Source organism: Artibeus jamaicensis, unplaced genomic scaffold, assembly GCF_021234435.1.
Source record: "Artibeus jamaicensis isolate MK-2021 breed Jamaican fruit bat unplaced genomic scaffold, CSHL_Jam_final scaffold_1689, whole genome shotgun sequence".
Classification (NCBI taxonomy): Eukaryota; Metazoa; Chordata; class Mammalia; order Chiroptera; family Phyllostomidae; genus Artibeus; species Artibeus jamaicensis.
Window position 1 is genome coordinate 16,053,815 of NW_026522029.1, and position 19,826 is coordinate 16,073,640.

The following is a 19,826-nucleotide window of genomic DNA, read 5'->3' on the forward strand; positions in this document are numbered from 1 at the left end:
TGTCGTCAATCATCCATCAGGAAAAGGGAGAGAACAGGTTTCTCTTTGGTGACCAGGGGAAAACGGTTCCAGCCTGCCACGGCAGTCCTGATTCATCCACAGTACACACAAGACGTTGTATCCTCAGACTGCCAGGTATTTCAGCAGCCTTTCTTAAATTCTCTTAGTGGAGAAAATTTCCGGTCCCTGGAAGACTGCAAAAGGCACCTGGAAGAGTTCTGTGCTCCAAAAGATAACAATGTTGTGGGCAGATGGAATGGTGAAGTGGGCCGAGTGATAGCAGAGGACAATGGAAGTAAATGATGAAACCACAGACTACTCACATTATTGAGGACAATGAAAAAATGTGCCTGTCATTGCATCTTACTGGAAAAAGTGAAGGAACCTTGTGGCCAAGCCCACAGTACAATATGTTCTAAGCGTCGGTCTTTGCTGCCATCTTGTGGTCGTTTTGGGGAATGACATGTTAGTTTAGGTCAGCAGGAAAAGTGGTTGATTCCAGTGAAATATCAATGACTTTTGATGGCAGTGGTATTTACAAGTGCATTGGAAAACATTTAAATGTCAGGACTATACAGTTACCTTGTTACTAGTCTCCAGAGTAATGGCCAAGGGAGGAATAAGCGTGTTTATGGGACGTTTCTTGGAAGTGGCTTTGTAGCATAATACAGGGAGGTGTTTACAAGTGCCAAGTGTGCCTGAAAGTCGTTTGTAATTTGCTTTGTCTGTTGCAGCTTCCTAAAACAATGTGGAGGTAAAATTTATATATAATGCTGCTACAAGAGACACAAAAAAGCAAAGTAAAATACCAGCGCCATCATTGTCTGTACCTGCCCTTTGGGACATGTCTACAGTCTCGTTTCTTCCCTTTCCCTGGACTTCGTCTACTATTTTAGGTTCCTCACACGGGTGCAAAACATATGCATTTCCAGGGTCTGTTTCTAAGCTGTGCATTCAAAGGTGAAGATTTTTTTCTCAAGTTTTGGTATGGAGCATCTTTACCAGCACTCAGGTCCAGTTACTTTGTAATTCCAATGGCAGTTTATTTCAGAGGTTCTTTAGGAGTTTATTTCAGAAGTCCCAAAGAACAGAACTTTCTAGTCATCTATTCTCAGTGAATACTGCTTCAGTGCTATGAGGGCAAAAACATTTTGTATAGTATTTCGAGGCTGCGATGCTGGTTGAAACTTGCTTTAAATGGGGCTGGTAAAAATGTCAGTTCAGCCCCCCACCCTCTCCCACCGCCACACCCCACCCCATCACCTGGCTCTGGTCTCACATACTTGCCTTTACGTCATTTGGAACCGTTTTGTTAGAATGCATCGTGACAGCTGTCATACCAGCTTGCATTAAAGAAATCTCGTCACAACTGGAGAATGTGTCTGTGTGGCCATTTTCACCCTGAAGATGGAAGAACATAAGCAACGTTTTCAGCCCCTTAGACTTTATCATTTCAAGAAAGGTCCAAGTGGAAGTGTAAGGCAAAGAAAGATTTTTTGGAGTGTGTTCGGAGACATTGCTGTGAGTGATGGAACGTGTCACAAGTGTATTTTCAAGTTTCATTCCGGAGATTTCTGGTGTGCAGTTGCCCCATGGGTCCGGCAGACCAGTGGAAGTGGAGAGTCATCCATGGCAGATGTTTACTGAAGACACACCAAATGGCAGGTGGGAGACAGGCAACAAACTCAAAGTATCCTAACCAAGCATTGAAAATCATTTGCACCAGCACAGTTAGGTTAGTCTCCCTGATGTTTGGTTTCCACAGAAGTTAAGTGGGTAGAAGGAGGGAGCCATCTTGACCACATATCCACGTGTGGTTCTCTACTGAAATGTAAGAAAAACATTCCATTTCCAAAACAAATTGTGAGGGGTGATGAATGGTTGATGTGTTAGAATAATGTGGAATTGGAGAGATTCAGGGTCAGCAAAGAACCAACACCAGGCCCCTCCATAAGTTGGTCTTCATCTGAAAGAGGTGATGTTACCCTTCTGGTGGTTTCTGGAGGGGGTCCTGGAGAAGGAGTTCCTTGTAGAAAGCCGGCAGGTGACTTGCAACAAGCACTGCTCCAGGTCAGACCAACTGAAAGCACCGCCTGAGGGAATGAGTCTGGAATTTGTCAGCAGAAGCTTCATGATAAGGTGAGAATGCATGTTTCTCTTTGGTGACCAGTGAAAAAAGGTTCCAGCCTGGCTGAGCAGTCCCGATTCATCCGCAGTGCTCACCAGACCTTGCACCTTCACATGGCCAATTACTTCGGTCTGTCTGTACTTCTCTTATTGGAGAGAAATTTCCATTCTCTGGAAAACTGCAGAAGCCACCTGGAAGTGCTCTCTGCTCCAAAAGATAACAGAGTCGTGGGACCGTGGAATGGTGAAATTACCTGAAAGGTGGCAGAAGGCAGTGAAACAGAACGGTGACGACCTTGTGCAGTCACCCACCGTGTTTGAGGGAAAATGGAAAGTGTGCCTGTCATCGCATCTCACAGTTAAAAGTGAAGGAACCTTTCAGCTGAGCCATTTGTGGGTCCTAAGTTCCAAGTGTCTGTCTCTGCTGCCATCTTGTGGCTATTTTGGGGAATGACACCTCAGTGCAGTTCAGCAGGAAAGGTAAATTGTAGTGCAATATCAATGGCTTTTGAGGGTAGTGGTGTTTCCAAGTGCATTCCAAAGCGTCTAAATGTCAGCACTGTCCAGTTACCTTGTGAGTGGTGTGCAGGCTAATTGCTTTGTCTGTTGCAGCTTCCTTAAATAAGGGGAAAATACAATTTATTCAAAATCCTCCATCCAGAAATAGAATACAATAAAATAAAATAGAACAGAATAAAATAACATTACTGTCATTTCATGTGCGTGCCCTTCTGGACATGTCTATGCTCATATTCCCTCCAGTGTGTCTTGGCTTCATTTACTCTTTTCAGTTCCTAAAATGGGTGCAACTCTTGTACAAATTGGAGGTTTTGTGACTAACCCATGTGTTCAAAGATACAGATTTTATTCTTAAGTTTCAGTGTGTAGTATGTTTAGCATCTTTCAGTTCAAATTATTTTGTAACTCACATGGTGGTTCATTTTGGAAGTTCCAAATAGTTATTTTGATTCCTGATTTCCTTCATTTCACTGTTGGTTCCCTGAATATTTCCCTTTATTTCACTTTTGGTAGTCTTCATTCGTTCTTTCATTTTGTGACCAAACTCCATCAGTTCTGTGAGCATTTTGATTACCAAGGCTTTGAACTCTGCCACAGATGAGTTGGCTATCTCATCACTTAGCTCCTTTTCTGGAGTTTTGCTCTGTTCTTTCATTTGGGCCATATTTTTTTTTGTTTGGGCGCACCGGTCCAGTTGGTCTGGTTGACTGTTTCGTTAGTTCTTTGGTTGTCAGAATGCAGTTTGCTTTTCGGGCAGTTCTGGTTGTTTATTGATTTTAGATTGGTTGTTATCCTCCTTTTGGTTGTGCGAGGAAGTGAAGATTTTCTAGCTATGCCTCCACCTTGGCCAGAACCTCAAAGAATCTGACTTTAAAAAAAAACTTGCTCCATAGTACAATATAGTCAATGAAAACAAAACAAAACGAAACAAAAAACCAGTTCCAAGCTTGGTTGTCTTCTGCCATCTCTTGTTCATTTTGGAAATAATGGTTTAGTGCTGGTCAACAAGAAAAGTGGTCGGTTCTGGTGGAATGTCAATGACTGTTGATGGCAATGGTATTTAGAAGTGTGTTTAAAAATGTCCAAGTTTAAGCACTGCCCAGTTACCTGGTTTCCAGATTAGGGCAAAGGAAGCAATAAATGTGTGTTATGTGCCATTTGTTGGAACTAGCTGTATAATGTAACAGAGTCAGGTTTTTAGAAGATCCAAGTGTGCTTGAAAATTGTAGAAGATCTAAGTGTGAAAAGCACATTTGTAATGTGCTTTGTTTGTTGCATCTTCCTTAAACAATGAGGAAAGTAAGATCTGTTTAAAATGATTTTTGCCCTGGCTGGCATAGCTCAGTGGATTGAGTGTGGACCTGGGAACCAGAGTATTGTGGTTCGATTCCCAGTCAGGGCATATGCCTGGGATGCAGGCCAGTTCCCGTCAGGGGGCAGACAGGAGGCAACCATATATTGATATTTCTCTCTCTCTCTCTCCTTCCCTTCCCCTCTAAAGATAAATAAATAAATTTAAAATCTTTAAAAAAATAAAATAAATAAAATGAATTTTAACCCAAGAGGTTAAAAAAATAAAACACTATCATTTTATACATAAAAATCAAAGGAACCTTTTGGCCAAGCCACTAATACATGTCCCAAGTGTGCATCTCTGCTGCCATCTCGTGGGATGTTTGGGGAATATCATCTTAGTGCAGGTCAGCAGGAAAAGTCGTTGATTACAGTGGAATATCAGTGACTTTTGATTTTTTTTTTAAAAGACTGTTTCGAGGTACAAATCTCAGGTTCCAATGTCAGTGACCAGTTCCCTGGAACCACTTTTTATGAGCACATCACCTGGACCAGACACCGGATTTGGGGTTCACCATTGGTTTTTTAATTATATCTTTAATTATTCTTGGAATATATAAAAGATACTTACTTATGCATGTTATTTACCAGACAATTTACTAAATTGTATTATTTATAATACCTTTAATTTGATATTCATGAGTTGTCAAGATAAATAAGATGTCATGCAATAATAAAATTACATTAGTTTAGCTGTATAAGGCATGAAAAATAGAGCTTGGAATAAAACATGAATATATGAAGAGTTAAAAATGTGCTAGTTATAAGTTCATTAATAATTAGATAAAATAGTAACATGCTTCTTAGCATTGTAAATGAGTTCAGGGCCTGGAGCAGTGGTGTTCTAGAAATCAGAAGTACTTTGTAAGTAAAACTGTGCCCCTTGTAGGTTACCCGAGGAACTTACAATGTGGCAAATGTCCACATTTTCACAAGGGAGAATTCTGGAATGTAAAAGGGTAAGATTGTAGATTCTAAGTAATTTTAAGAAACAAGTATTGAAGAGTGATTTATGGTCAATGCAAGGAGACAGTGACCCTCCGTGCTGTGGTTTGTCACAGTGTGGTGCAGTCTCTTAAGGTGTCAGATCTTCCTTGGGTTCTGAGTTTCCCTGGGTGTCTTCTTAGCCAGGGACATTCCTCCCTATACTTTGCAAGATGACTGACAATTTCATTTATGTCTTGTTGTTGTTGTTTACCTCTCAGCCTCCAGGTTGCCTGTCCAGAGAGAGGTGTGATTTCAGATCTAGGGTGCAAAGTCACATGCTGTTTGTATTCTAACGGACTCTCCATCCTGCTCCATAGAGAGTAGGGTTTCTCATTGCTATGGATAATATTTTCTCCTGAGGGATTTTTCTCCACGTTGTAGGTGCTTATTAGTAATCCTCCCCTCTGTTCAGTGCATGCCAGCAACTCCCAACTTAACCCCACCCCAAGGACAATCTGAAAGGTCTCCATACAATGTGCCAAATGTCCCCTTGGGGGAAAAGTCCACCTGAGGTAGAAAACCACTGAGCTTGAAGCTGTGATCATCTTTGGAACCTGAGTGATCTGTCCTTGGTAAGAAGTGTTTTTTCTATCATTCCATGCAAATTGTTTCCTAACTCCAATTGTGATTTATTTTTTGGTGGTTATTTAGAAGTGTATTTCATAATTTGTAAATATAAGTACTACTAGGTACGTGTTGTTACTGATTTCTTGATTAATGTCAGTGAGCGCAATAAATATATACATGTTTATAGATACACATGTGTGTGTGTGTATAAATTTCAGTTCTTTAAAGTTTGCTGGAACTTGCTTTATATCACAATATGGTCAGTTTTAAAAAAAATTCTCAGGCAGCTTGGAAAGCATCTGTAGTTTGCAGTTTTGGGGTGCAGTGAAGTACTTATGCACAATGAATGCCATTTGCCTCTCATGTTATTTAAAAAATATTTTTACTATTTTTGTGGGCTTATTGGTTCTGAAATATAACCTGAATGATAGAGGTTGGTTAAATCTCCTATTATGATTTTTAATTGGCAGCTTTATTCCATATAGTTTCGAGTTTATGTTATTAACTGAATAAAAATTTGGAACTGACTGGTACATTGAACTTACTGATGAGAAGTACTCATCTTTATTTGTAGTAGTGGTTCATTTTTTGCCTTCAAGTCTACTGTATGTTATATAGTTTTCATTTGGTTCATGTTCATATAGTATATTTTTCCCATCCTTTCACTTTAGATCTCTCAGTATGTTTTAGATGCTCTCAGTGTTTTATGTTAGTTCTGAGTGGCTACTGAAATCAATTCAAGAATTGATTTTGGTGGAGGATGTAATGTAGGGGGCCCAACATTTTTCTCATTCAGCTGTTCCAACATCTTTTATTACACCTCAAATATGTTCCCACAGATCTAAGGAGAGATCTTTGTCATAGAAAATGGCCACGCCCCCTCACATCATCGCTGCCTCATTTGTGCTCTTGTCTGTGTGGGGTTTCTGACTCTCTCCTGTGAGTGAGGTTGTCCTGGCTGTGTCTGTCTGACATTTGGTCATTTCACTTACTAATCTGTGTTATACCTGTTGAATTATTAGAGCAGCCCAAAGATTCTTGAGGTTCCAGAAAAGGTTGTTTCCCCACCACATAAGCAAGCAGTCGGGTATTTAATATGGGGTGAATTTGGGGAGTACATGCATGTCACCATTTACTTAAGTAAGATTTAACAATTTAAAGTAACCCATTCTCAAAACTGAATGATTATGTCAGTGAAATATGGAACAATGTACTAATGTAGGTGGTAGATATACAACTTCTATGTGAAGTATCAGGGGCAGTCATGACAGGGCCAGCATTTTGCACTTGGCACATTGATGTTAAACTGGGTGTTCAGAAAGGGAAGACTGAGAAATTACTTAAAATTGTCATCTCATTTCTTCCTAAGAGATTTAGCTGCCGCAGTTTGGTTTCGGAAGAGAGCTTCAGCCCAGTCACCTCAGCTTCAGACAGTGAGACTCCTAGCAAGAGCTTGTTGGCCCTCTTACTGTACTCCTTGTGTCTTAAAGTTGTGGGAGTTGCCCAACAGAAATTAGCCTGGCAGATATGCTGCTTTTTTCCTAAATACCTGCTTGTTCCCCACTTCACCTTTGAAATCTCAGACTCTGTTCTTCCATTTTCCAAAATACTCCATATACTCCATATTACCTCATTATGTTTGGTAATCACTTTAATATGAATTCCCCTTGCCCATGTAGTAGACTTTGAATTCCTCCCATTAATCAGATTTTGTGAATTTGATTGTTATTCCAGCTGTTAGAACTTAGAAGGTACAACAAGAATACTTTTTTGTTCCCCCACAAGTTTTGTGAGCTGGCCTTCTGACATTTGTGGCTGGGAGGCTGGGACACTAACTTCTGGAAAGTGCAGCCTCTGAGAGATCATGGACTTTTCCTGGCAAGAGTAAGCATTATTATTTTTTTTTTGCTCTGTCAGCCTTTTTGGTCTATTTCTGCAGGGCTTGGTATAATTTAGTAGTGCCGGGAGTTCTTTTTTTCCCTTGTACATTTACATTGATATGAAAAGCTATTTCTGAGGCCAGCTGCTCGGGCTTAGAGAGTCAGGAATGTTCTTTATCGGCTCCTGGATCTGTTTACATTGTGAGGACTTGGTTCCACTCCTGCATTTGGCAAATGGGCTCCATTGTCCAGCTTCAGCTCTGGGGTCTGGCTGTGGGGTCCTGGTTCCAGATCTGGGTTCTGTCTCCTGGGTCTGTGATCTGAGGTTGAATCTGTGTCTGTGTGTCTGGGATCTGGAGTCTGTTTGGGTGCAGCTTCATATCCTGGGTGGGTGTGTGGGGTCCATGTGCAGCTCTGGCTCTTAGCTCTGATGTGTGGAATCTGGCGTTCAGCATTTGCCATCAGTCCCTGGCGTCTGGGGTCTGGCATTCAGGGGCGATGGTCTGGCCTGGGTCATGGGGACAGTTTTGGAATTGCGGCTGGGGTCTGGGGTTCAGCTTTTGGTTCTGGGTCTGCTCTGGGGCCCAGGTTCTGGACTCTAGGGCCTGTGTCTGGTTCTGAGTCTGTCTGTGGCATCTGGTGTCTGTGAACTGATGGTCATTGGCTCCAAGTCAAAGCCAGCAGGAGTTCCAGAGTTGGGGTGTGGGGGAGAAGGAAACTGTATTTAGTGCAAATAGCTCCGTTTTGGTACTAATGGGTGTGAGTGCAGCATGGCTGTTAGGAAGCTCAGTGTTGTTCCAGGTGAATCATGAAGCAGCCCCTGTGTGGGTCAGCCCAGTGGTGCTGCTGCTTAGTTGTGAAGTGTCTTGGCTGTGAGGGGGCCCTGAAGTGAGGCAGCCCCAGGGCCAGTTCCTCCTCAGGCTGTGCTGCCCAGCATTGCTCTGCTGATTCAGGTCTGGTCCTGTCATTTCCTCTCTGCTCAGCTGCATTTGCACACAAAGAAGCCACTTTGGAAAAGGCGCCCCTCTGAGTGAGATCGGGCTGGGAGAGCAGAGAAAAGGCCTCTGGTGTTGATTCCGCAGCGGTCTAGGTTATCACTGTTCTTAAATTATGCCATGTTTTCCTCTTGTACTGTTTTATTACCCAAACTGAGAATGGATTTTGATGGTGGCAGCTTACTAGAATCATACAGAAAAATAAAAATGAATTCAAAATCTCACCCAAACAGGTAATAGCTGCTATTCTTTTAAATATATCCCCTTCCAGACATCTCTCCTTGCCTATTTCCATTCTTCTACTTTCCAGGATTTAATTTATTTTTCTGGGTTTGTAGTTTGGATGCAAAACATGTGAATTTTCAGCTGTTTCCCCCTAATGTGCAGATTAATGCCTACATTTTCCCATAGGGTTTTAAAGTATTTTAATAATATTTGATTCAAAGTATTTTAAAACTCCAATTGTGATTTGGAAGATTAATTAGAAGTGCATTTCATAACTTCCAAATGTAAGAATTTTCTGGTGACCTTTAGAACTGATTTCTATATTATCTACAACAAGAGCCAGAAATTTCGTGTAATTTTAATCCTTTGAATTTTTTTCAAGTTCCTTACAATATGATCAGTTTAAAAAATGTTTCAATGTGAATCTCTTCTGCCATCTCGTGGTCATTTTTGGGAATAACACCTTAGGGCAGGCCAGCAGGAAAAGCTGTGTATAAGTCGGTTATCTGTGAATGTTGAATCCAATTTGCTGCTCATGGTGTTTCTCATATCCTTAATTTTTTGAGGTGGTGTCTTGTTTCTGAAAGTGGAATGCTGTATTTCTTCTGAGAGAGGTTTGTTAAATCTATTATGACTATACATTTTTATTTGTCTCTGTTCTATAGAATTTAAGTTCATGGCATTATGAATTTGGATCTTCCTGGTAAATTAAACTCATTGATATTAAGTGCCCTTCATCTCTAGCCATGCTTGTTACCTTGAAGTCCATTGCATGTTAGTATGTAATTTTCATGTGGTTTATGTTTGCATTAGACAGGGTGAGTACAAGAAACAAAATTGATTGTTGTGTTATTATTTAATAATTATTGTTATTTTAATTTATTTATCTAGAAGGGAAGGGAAGGAGAGAAAGAGAGAAATATCAGTGTATGGTTGCTTCTGGTGCATCCCCTACTGGGAACTGGCCCCTGCTGGGAACTGGCCAGCAGCCCAGGCATGTGCCCTGACGGGGAATCGAACCTCAGTCTTTTGGTTCACAGGCCCGTGCTCAATGTTGTGTTATTATTTAATAATTATGAGATTATTATTCATGTGAACAACCAGAAAGCTGCTTTTGTAGCATACTGTGTGTCTTTTCCCACTTTTTAACTTTCGATGTTTTTTCACCCCATGTTTTAGGTCATTCCTATTTTCTCCCAGTTTGTGTCTTGTCCTTTTATTCTCTGAACTTTTTCAGAGTATTGTTTCATTTTATAAAGTATACACTATTAATGTATTTCTTCATTACATTGCGTGTCCATAAGTATACCTGAGTCCTGGCTGGTTTTGTTTAAATGGGCCACTAAAAATCAAACTTACAGATGGGGGCGGGGTCTTAGGTCAGAGGCTGCAGTGGGCTGGAGGTGAGAGGTCGCCAGGCCGCAGATGTGGGTGGGGCTGGGCGGGAGGCATAGTTAGGCTGGCAGGAGTGAGGGGCGGCCAGTTCTGGTGGAGAGATGAACCAGTATGCGGGCTGGGGGTTAGGCGCCGCCGGCTCCTGGTCTCCGAGCTCATGAGGTGATGCTCACAGCCTAACGTGTTGCAAGCAATGCAGTCCAAGGGCAGGAGGTGAGCTGTGTGGGGGATCTGAGGTGATGGGGCTGTGGGGGGCAGATACAGCCACCCTGTGGGAAGCATCAAAGGGGGGCCAGACTTTCTGGGGTATGTATGTCAGGTCCAATTTAGCTGACTACCTCCTGTGAGACCACTTTTCCTTATATATGTAGATTATATTTCAGTTATAGATAACTTTGGTAAATAGATATACAAAGAGCTACTTTTTAGCCCCACAAGAAGATGACATTTTTCATTTGTTAAAGTTTTTGTTATTGCATAGCAATTTTCAATTTTGTTCATATAGATCCTGTACATTGTTGTTAAGTTTATTCCCAGGTTGTTTTTTTCTTACCTGCTTTGTTTTTACTGAGTCTTTTTAAAAAAATTATATATTTAACTTGGCATTTCTACATATTTATTGTTGCGTGTTATTTTCCCATCACTGCACTAAATTCTGTTGTGGTACTTTTCTGTTGATTCTCATGAGTTATGAAGGTAAACATGCTGTCATGCAATCATGATCATTACATGGTTGTAGCTGTAGGTGACCTAGAAATAGTTAAAACTTGAATGAAAACAGGAAGAAGTGAGGTAATGTGAGGAGCTAGAAAAATTGTCTTTGTTAGTCATGAATATATTAATGAGTAAATAAAATAGTAACATCCTTCTTAGCATTTTAAATGAGTTTAGGGCCTGGAAGCACGGTGTTCTAGAAATTAGAAGTATTTTGTGATGGGCATTGTGCCCCAGGTAGGTCATCTGAGGAACAGAGAATGTAAGAAATGTCCAAACTTTCAAAGAGGAAACTTTAGATGGTGAAATCTGGAATCTAACACAGTAAGGCTGTGTTCTAAGTGACACCATGAATCAGTTCTTAAAGTGATGTGTGAGCAATGGAAAGAAGCAGGATCCTCAGATGACTACTCTGTGTAGTCACAGTGTGATCTGGTCTCCTAAGTGGACAGATCTTCCTTTGCCTCCTGACCTATCCCGGAATACTTTTCCCCAATGGTGGCAAGATGGCTGGCATTTTTTTTGTTCTTTAAGTTTTAGCTTCCATGCTTCCTGTTCCAAGTTGGCAGTATTTCAGATGTAGGATGCAAAGGGACATGCTGTTTGTATTCTAATGCAGTCTTCATGATACAGAGTAGGGGTTTTTATTCTCAGCCTCGGGACGTTTTGGGCCAGAGAATTCATTCTCCTGGGTGATTGTCCTCTGCATTGTAGGTGCTTATTAGCATCCAGTACCTCTATTCCCTGCCAACAGCCTCACTTCCTTTTCCCTCAGGACAATCTAAAATGGCTCAGTACATTGCCTAAGTACTATTGGGGGCAAAAATCACCTTTGGTTGAGAAACAGTTTGAAGCTTTTATCATTTTTGAAACCAGAAAGATGTTGGTCTGGCATACAGTATTTTTATTATTTTTCTCTGCTAATTATTTTCCACTTTGTGATTTATTTCTGGAAGGCATTTGGAAGTGTATTTTAAAACATCTAAATATAGGGACTTTCTAGTTACCTTGTGACTGGTTTTCAGATTAATGGCAAAGAGAGCAATAAACATTGCTCTCACAAGCAAAAGAGAGCTTGTGAGACATTTGTTGAAGCCTGCTTTATAGCTAAATGTAGTCCTTTTTTTAAAAAGTTCCAAGTGTGGGTGAAAAGCATTTTAACTTACTTTGTGGCTGCTTACTTAAACAATGAGAAAACACTTATTCAAACTTCTACCTAAGAGTTAAAAAGAATAGCCATTATTTTATGTATATACACTTGTAGATATGTTGACGTGAATGTTTCTGTCTACTTTGTCTGCATTTCACTTACTATTTTAGGTTATAAGTATGGGCACAAAGGTTGTAAATTTTCAGCTTTCATTTTTGAGACTATGCATTTAAGGGTGAAGGTGTTTTTCATAAGTTTTAGTATGTGGTATCTTTATCCCCATTTTGTTTATTTTATAATTCAAGTTGTTGTATTTTTGTTGTTATTTGGAAATGTATTACATAATTACCAAATATAAGGCCTTTCCAGTCACCCATTTATAATTAATTGTAGCTTAAGTGCAATAATAGCACTTAGAGAAACGTATATAATTTCAATGCTGCGTTGCTTGTTGAAACTGGCTTTTTATTGGTTTTCCCAAAAGATAAAAACTTTTGGGAAGATGGAATTATGAAAGTGCCTGAAAGACTACAGAAAGCAGTGGGCCAAAATGATGAATACGTTGTTCAGTAAAATTATTGGTGAAAACGAAACACGTCTGTTTCATCGTGTCTTTACCTAAAAATCTAATGAAACTTTTGGCTAAGGAAGTGGTAGCATTCCAAGTGTGCATCTCTGCTGCCATCTCGTGGGCCTTTTGGGAATAACATGTTAGTGGCAGGTGAGTGGGAAAAGTGGTGACTGTAGCAGAATATCAATGAATGTTGATTGCAATGTAATTTAGACATGTATTTAGTAAGTTTTATATATAAGGATTAACTAGTTAACTTTTGTTCCTAATTTCTATGTTAACAGTAATGACAGAAAGAAACATACTGTATATAATTTCAGTCCTTTGAAGTTTGTTAAAACTTGCCCTAGCACAGGATGGTTCCTTTGAAAATGTCCCAAGTGTGGCTCTGTGCTGCCATGTCATGTGTCACTTGAGATGACAAATCTTATTGTCCCACCTGTGCAGCTGTGGCTCGCCTCCTGGTTGTGGCTTCACGGTCACCTGCCTTGTACTCGTGGGCTCTGCTGCACTCCACTGGCTGCAGGCAGAGGAAGACAGTCCACACTACACTGGACAGAGATGCTCAGACCTTTGACCCCCTGTGGGCGATGCAAGGTCCTCCTGGCAGCTGGTCTCTCTCCCAGGCTGTGTCCACTGCTGTTGCCACAAGATTTAACAATTTTAGCAGAGCAACCTATTTTCAACTGAATGATTATGTTAATGAAATTCAGAAAAGTTTATTAGTTTAGCTTGCATCCTATAGTTTGTAGGATTGCCTATCAAAAAGTAACATCCCATGAAGGTTGCACTTTTCATAAATTTTCTGTCTCTATCACCCATCTTACCTCTATAAGACCCTGTTTCCCCAGACTCCCAAAGGTCCTGTACAGCTGATATGACCTCATTGTCTGGTATTCATTTGTACTCATGCAGGTATTAAATTTTGAGTATCTTGTATCGATCTTATGATACAAGATTATATCTTATGTTATTTTAATTATCACACAGGTGTTAGAGTCAACAAGGTTTGTGGAAAATAATCTCTTTTTAATTCCCCACAGTTTTGAAAAGCTGGCAGTGTGGAATGAAGACCATTTTGACAAATTCAATACCAATATGAATCTACAAATGTATGGAGTTGAGGTAGGTTTGTAAAAAAAAATAGGAAAATTCCTTGGCAAGTGGAATGGAAAAAGTGAGTTTGATAGCTAAATAAGGCCTAGCAATTTACAGCCAGGTAATAAATCTGAGGACTTTATCTTCCCTGATCAAGGACATTTGAGAGCAAATGGTTCACACATTCCAGACCACACAGGGGAAGACCCACCTCAATCCCAGCCCTTCTCTGGTGACTTTTCTGAAGGAGAAAGTCACCAGAGCAGGACCCTGATCACTCTGTGTGCTCATTTTGTTGCATCAGCACATCAATGACACTCCTGGTCCTGGGAAGCAGAGTATTCTGTGGCGATGACTCTTCTAAGACCTCCTCTAAAGTCCTCAACATTAGAAAACAGGTAAAACCTTTAAAAAAGGACCCAGTGTGAGCTGTTCATTGAGTTCACGTGCAGCTGCTATGAAATTTGGGGCTTTCTTAATACAAAAGTGTGGCCATTGCCAGTCCTCTCCTACTCGACACATTGGGCTTGTCGGCCTTTGACGTGGCTGTGATGGCTGGAGCAAAGGCAGCCAGTCTGCAGTCATGAGGGAAAAGGCAAGCCCAGGGAGAGCATTTCTCTCTAGATGAGCCATAAATAAAAAACAAGTTTCGACTTCCACCAAGATGGAGGCATAGGTGGAGATGCCGTGCTTCCTCACACAACCAAGTTTAGAGACAACTAAATAATAGCAACAGAAAACACAGCCAGAACACAGAAAATTGAACTTTTTGGAAGTCTGATAACAACAAATCCTTCAGCCTTACTGCATCATAATCCAGCGACCTAAGTGGCCCTGCCCCGGTGAACACCTAAGGCTCTGCTCTTCACCCAGCTGTGAGAAACAGCAGAGGGGGCCGCCATTTCCCTGCTCTGACCCCGCCCCCACATACAGCGTCACAACCCAGCGACCTGGGAGTCCAAGGCTCCACTCCTCATACTTAATGGGCGCAAACAGACCAAAAATGGCACAAGACCTCAAAGCTCCAGAGCCTATAAATCTAAGTGATGAAGAAATAGCAAAACTCTCAGACACACAGTTTAAAACACTGGTGATCAGGATCCTCACAGAACTAGTTGATTATAGCCACAAATTAGACAAACATATGAAGGCGAAACTAATTGAAATGAATGGAATTGCACAGGAAACCAATAGCAATGAAAAGGAAACTGGGACTCAAATCAATGGAGTGGACCAGAAGAAAGCAAATAATGGCCAAACAGAAAAGAGTCAAGAAGCAAGAATTCAAAAAATGAGGAGAGTCTTAGGAACCTCCAGGACATCTTTAAATGCTCCAACATCCAAATTATAGGAGTACCAGAAGGGGGAAAGGAACAGCCACCAGTGGAAAACTTATTTGAACAAATAATAAAGGAGAATTTCCCCAATCTGGCAAAGGAAATAGACTTCCAGGAAATCCAGGAAGCTCAGAGAGTCCCAGAGAAGTTGGACCCAAGAAGAAACACACCAAGGCACATCATAATTACATTAGCCAAGATTCAAATGAAGGAGAGAATCCTAGAAGCAGCAAGAGCTAAGGGGACAGTCACCTACAAAGGAGTCCCCATCAGACTGTCAGCAGGTTTCTCAAAAGAGACCTTACAGGCAAGAAGGGGCTGGAAAGAGGTATTCCAAGTCATGAAATCCAAAGACCTACAACCAAGATTGCTCTATCCAGCAAAACTTTCATTTAGAATGGAAGGACAGATAAGGTGCTTCTCAGATAAGATCAAATTCAAGGAGTTCATCATCACCAAGCCCTTATTATATGAAATGTTAAAGGGACTCATCGAAGAAAAAGAAGTTAAAGAAACATGAACAGTGAAAGGACAACAAACTCACAGTTATGAACAACCACACCTAAAACAAAAGCAAACTAAAAGGACAGCTAGATCAGGAGTGGAAACATAGAAATGAAGATCTCAAGGAGGGTTAGCAACAGGGGAGTGGGAGGAGGAGAAGGGGGGAGAAGGTACAGAAAATAAGTAGCATAGACAGTAGATAGAAAATAGATGGGGGGCAAGAATAGCATGGGAAATATAGAATCTAAAGAACTTGAGACACATGGTCATAAACTAAAGAGGGGGTAATGGTGGGGATGGGCGGTAGGGTGGAGGGGAATGAAGGGGGGAACAGAACAACTGTAATGGCATAATCAATTAAAAAATAAATTAAAGCCCTGGCTGGTGTAGCTCAGTGGATTGAGCGTGGGCCTGTGAACCAGACAATTGCGGTTCAATTCCCAGTCAGGGCACATACCGGGGTTGCAGGCCGGTTCCCTGCAGGCCAGTTCCCAGCAGGGGACGCATGAAAAGCAACCACACATTGATGTTTCTCTCCCTCTCTCCTTCCCTTCCCCTCTAAAGATAAATAAATAAAATCTTAAAAAAATAAATTAAAAAAATAAAAAACAAGTTTCCAGAGAAGCTGAGAAACATCCCAGAATACATGAAATGGACAACCTTGGAAGCATGTGTCATGTGAGCTCTAGGGATGCCCCAAATACCCAGGGTCTATATTTTTCAGGGTTCAGAAGCCAAAAAGTTGCTGGAGGGAGCCACCGAGGGAGTAGAATTTGCATATTGATGTGAGTGTGACTCATCTACGGAGGAATCAAAGGCACGAGGGCCACGATGAAAGAAGTGCCCCTGCCATAGCTGGCAGCCCCTGGGACAGTCCCCCCCTGAGGACCCTGTGTGCGGACACAGAAAGGCATTTCTGTTGTTCTCAGCTGCAGCTGTGTCTTTCTTTACGCACCTGCCTCTCTGCTTGATCTATGGCTTTCTTGGGAGCCTGCACCCCACTCTGTTTGTTTTGAGCGCTCTGGCTCTACTCTGACCTTTGACTGCCAGCAGGTGCTCTGCTAATACCTGGAGGGTGAATGCGTTCGATACGCCGAGCTGGTGCTGAAGCTGCGCAGGGTTAGTTGGGGCCAGTCTGGGCGTTTTTTCTAGGATAAGAAACACCAACACCTGGTGGAGAACAAACCTTAATCCGGATTATTTTTTTATATCACTGGCTGGTCCAATTTCTGCTTCTAAGAGCTATATTTGAATATCTTTTTGAACCCTATTTTCTGTTCCTGATACTCTCTTTAATCTTTCAGCATATAGCTTATCAAGCAGAAAAAATGATCCAAGTTTAGCGAGGCTTTTCCGATGCACTTGAACTTCCAGGAACAATGGAGGAGAAAGTCATGCCGATCCGGGAGAAATAATAAGGTCTTTAAACGGACCCAGGCCCTTCCTCACCTAAGGGTGAGAGACTATTTATGAAGCGTCCCTCCCTGGTATTCTTCTGCTGGTTTCTGAGAACTAAGACAACAGAGAGACCCGGCCCGAAACCAGCGTTCCCAATTTTCCTGTGGGGATGACCCAGTCAGGTTTGAGGTCGGTACCGCGACCAGACAGCAGGCCCCTGCGCGGGCTGTCTATCCAGTCTGGGGGCGCGGATCCCACTGTGTGAATCGGCACAGGGCGGATTCACAGGGCCGGCAAAGGCCAGGATGGAGAATCGTGCGAGGCGTAGCGCAAGCCCCTTCCTCTCGCGTCCCTCCTCGTCCTCTCAGGCCCCCGTGGCAGAACCAGGCTCTGGCACCAGCCCTTCCCTTTCCTCCCCTTATGCCCAGTCACCCCCCCGGGAGCCTTTCGCTGAGGTCTGGGGGATGCTTCTTCCCCAGACCTAACCCTGAGCTCCGGGTTCACGCTGAACTTCCCAGGTCTTCTCCCAATCCTGCAACTCGGTGCCGCCCACGCACCACCGTGTGTTGCATTTCTCCCCACCACCGCCTTCACCTGCTCCCGGGCTGCGCTCTCCCGGGAGTTGCTCACTCGAGGGAACAGTTAGCTCCGTGGAGATACAACTGGCCTGTAACCTTGCGCGGGCTTGAGGAGACAACCGGCTGGTTCGATACACATGGATTGCGAAACATTGCCACCGTGAGGACCTAGCTCCTCCGCGGCTTCCCGTCCGTGGGTCCCTGGGGAGAACACTGAGACCTGCTCTCCCAGCTGATCCCGAGAGGGGCCCGCTGAAATTCCCCCGAATGGGCACCAGGGGGCGCCTGTTCTGCGCACACCTTTGCCACTGAGTAACAAACAAGATAAAATGGCTTGTTTCCATTTCTTCGACATTTTCAAAAACGGTAACCCTTTGCAGTCTTGGGAAAACAACCTCTGTTAATGCTTCAGACCCTCGCCTCTCCGTGGGCAGGTGCCCGTGGAGCCGAGAAAGGGAGGCCCGAGTCCCTCCCCAGGCCTGCAGCGCACTCACCTGGAGTCCCGGCCCCTGGTGTCTCTGGCGAAGCAGCTGGAGGCCCGGGGCCTCTCAAGAGAAAACCGTCCGCGCTGCACTAGCACCTGGAGTGTGTGCAGAAACACTGGAATCTGCAGACCCCCTGCAGGGAATAGGGGGCGTCCGAGCTCCCTTCTCAGGGGCCAGGTGTCCGACTCCGTCTCTGCTCTTCCTTGGCCACCCGACGTGCGGAATCGCTCTCACCCTCAGAGACGCAGAGCAGGCCCTTGCCAGGGGCCGGGGGACGGGGCGGGGAGGGGAGCAAAACTCCAGGGTTTGAGGGGCCGAGGCGGGAGACAGACTCCTGGACTCAGGCCCCAACCCGTCGTGCAGGTGGACCGACAGTCACGCGAGGGGGAGGCTCAGCTGCGAGCAGGTCAGCGTGCGGGACAAAGGCCAGGGACTCTAGCGGCGCTCCCCATCCCAGCTTCACTGCTGACCGCGCAGGCGCAACGCAGGCGCAATTCCCGAACTGTCCCACCTGCGGGTACGGAGGGTTTTTTTTCCCCTACGATTCTTAACTGCGCTAACTGCTAACCACATGAAACACAGAAATTGCCACGTCCACTGCCGGGTCCACTGTTGGATCCCTCTCTCCGTGACAAGGTCCTGAGAGGGGGTGTAAGACTTCAAGGAAGCAGTTTCCAACCTGGTGGACGTGGCATGGAAGGCACTGCAATACCTATTGTGATTGTGCTTGCTTTGGAGATCATGACCTTTTTGCTTTAATCATTATGAATACCCTGGCAGTGATTCAGATAGTGTGCCTGGACCTTTCCCAGCTCAATGAACAGAATAATAATATCATACTAGAACGTCAGGGAATATAGGCACAAGGAAACAATCAGAACAATCTGAGAATTCAAGCTTAATAACAATCATTAGAAAAACACCCAAGATAAGATAGAATACTCTAGGAAATCATGAGATAATCTCACTACTTTCTTAGAAGGAATTAAAGTACAAAACATGTCTATAAAAGAACCCTAGAGAAACTTAAAAGAAGTACCCTTGAAAGCCCCCTGCTACATAGGAACAGCCCCTCCTTTACCTTGAATAGGAATATATATCAACTAAACAGGCAAAGTAATAAGAAAAGCTAGTTAGTTATTACAAACTGAATAGTCACTAGGGAGTCAGAATTTATGGTACACTGAAAAAACATTTTAAGCAAAAAGAAGGTAGATAGCTAAGTTAGACATCACGAGGGCTTTATAATAAATCTCCTATTTTCTCTACTCAGTCTAGTGTATCCTTATGCCCTATACCAAATTCTGAGAAACTTTAATATACAATAAGATATTTTTAACTGTCTGATTAATGGCTCTCCTAGTTAAAATAATTTTTAACTGAATCTCTGGGAACTTTTGTACTTTTACTGATTGCCTTTGTATTGATTTTTTCTGCTCAAATAATCATGTTATACTGCAAATATTAATCACTACCTGAAATGAAAACTATAAAAACCTGCTTGTACTTTCAATAAACGGAACAGAGCTTCACTGTCCTTTGAGGCGTGTTGTCGTCTGTTACCCAGCGCCGACGCCTACCCTCACCTGTGGGACCCCCTGACCCGCTGCGGCTGGACCGCGGCAAGAAATGTTGACAGAAGGAGAGAAAAATTTTAACTGCAGAAGAAAAACATTGATGAATTTCATCACGTAAAAAATATATGCTTTTTTTTGGTAAAAAAAGAATGTTGAGAAAAGAGCAAACTGACTTCTAATACAAGCACTGCCTGGCTGTGCATTCTTGGGCAGATGAACTAACTTCTCTGAACTTCTGCTGCGTCATCCATGAGGTGAAAACGGGCAAACCTGTGGAGAGGCCATCTGAACGCTGTGCCTTTCTGGAACCGTGGGTGCTGCCTAGTGGGTCTTTGACCCACAGCAGCCGGACACATTTGCTGATGC

General features: G+C 42.8%; 1 long non-coding RNA gene across 1 annotated transcript; it reads right to left on the reverse strand.

The window, feature by feature from the left end:
* Positions 1-1,255: 1,255 nt before the first annotated feature.
* On the reverse strand, positions 1,256-18,459 carry LOC128625998 (uncharacterized). Its single transcript, XR_008389873.1, has 3 exons — positions 17,893-18,459; positions 12,923-13,122; positions 1,256-1,401 (listed from the first exon to the last, which is right to left on the reverse strand). It is a non-coding gene; the product is annotated as an uncharacterized LOC128625998 (long non-coding RNA).
* Positions 18,460-19,826: the final 1,367 nt, after the last annotated feature.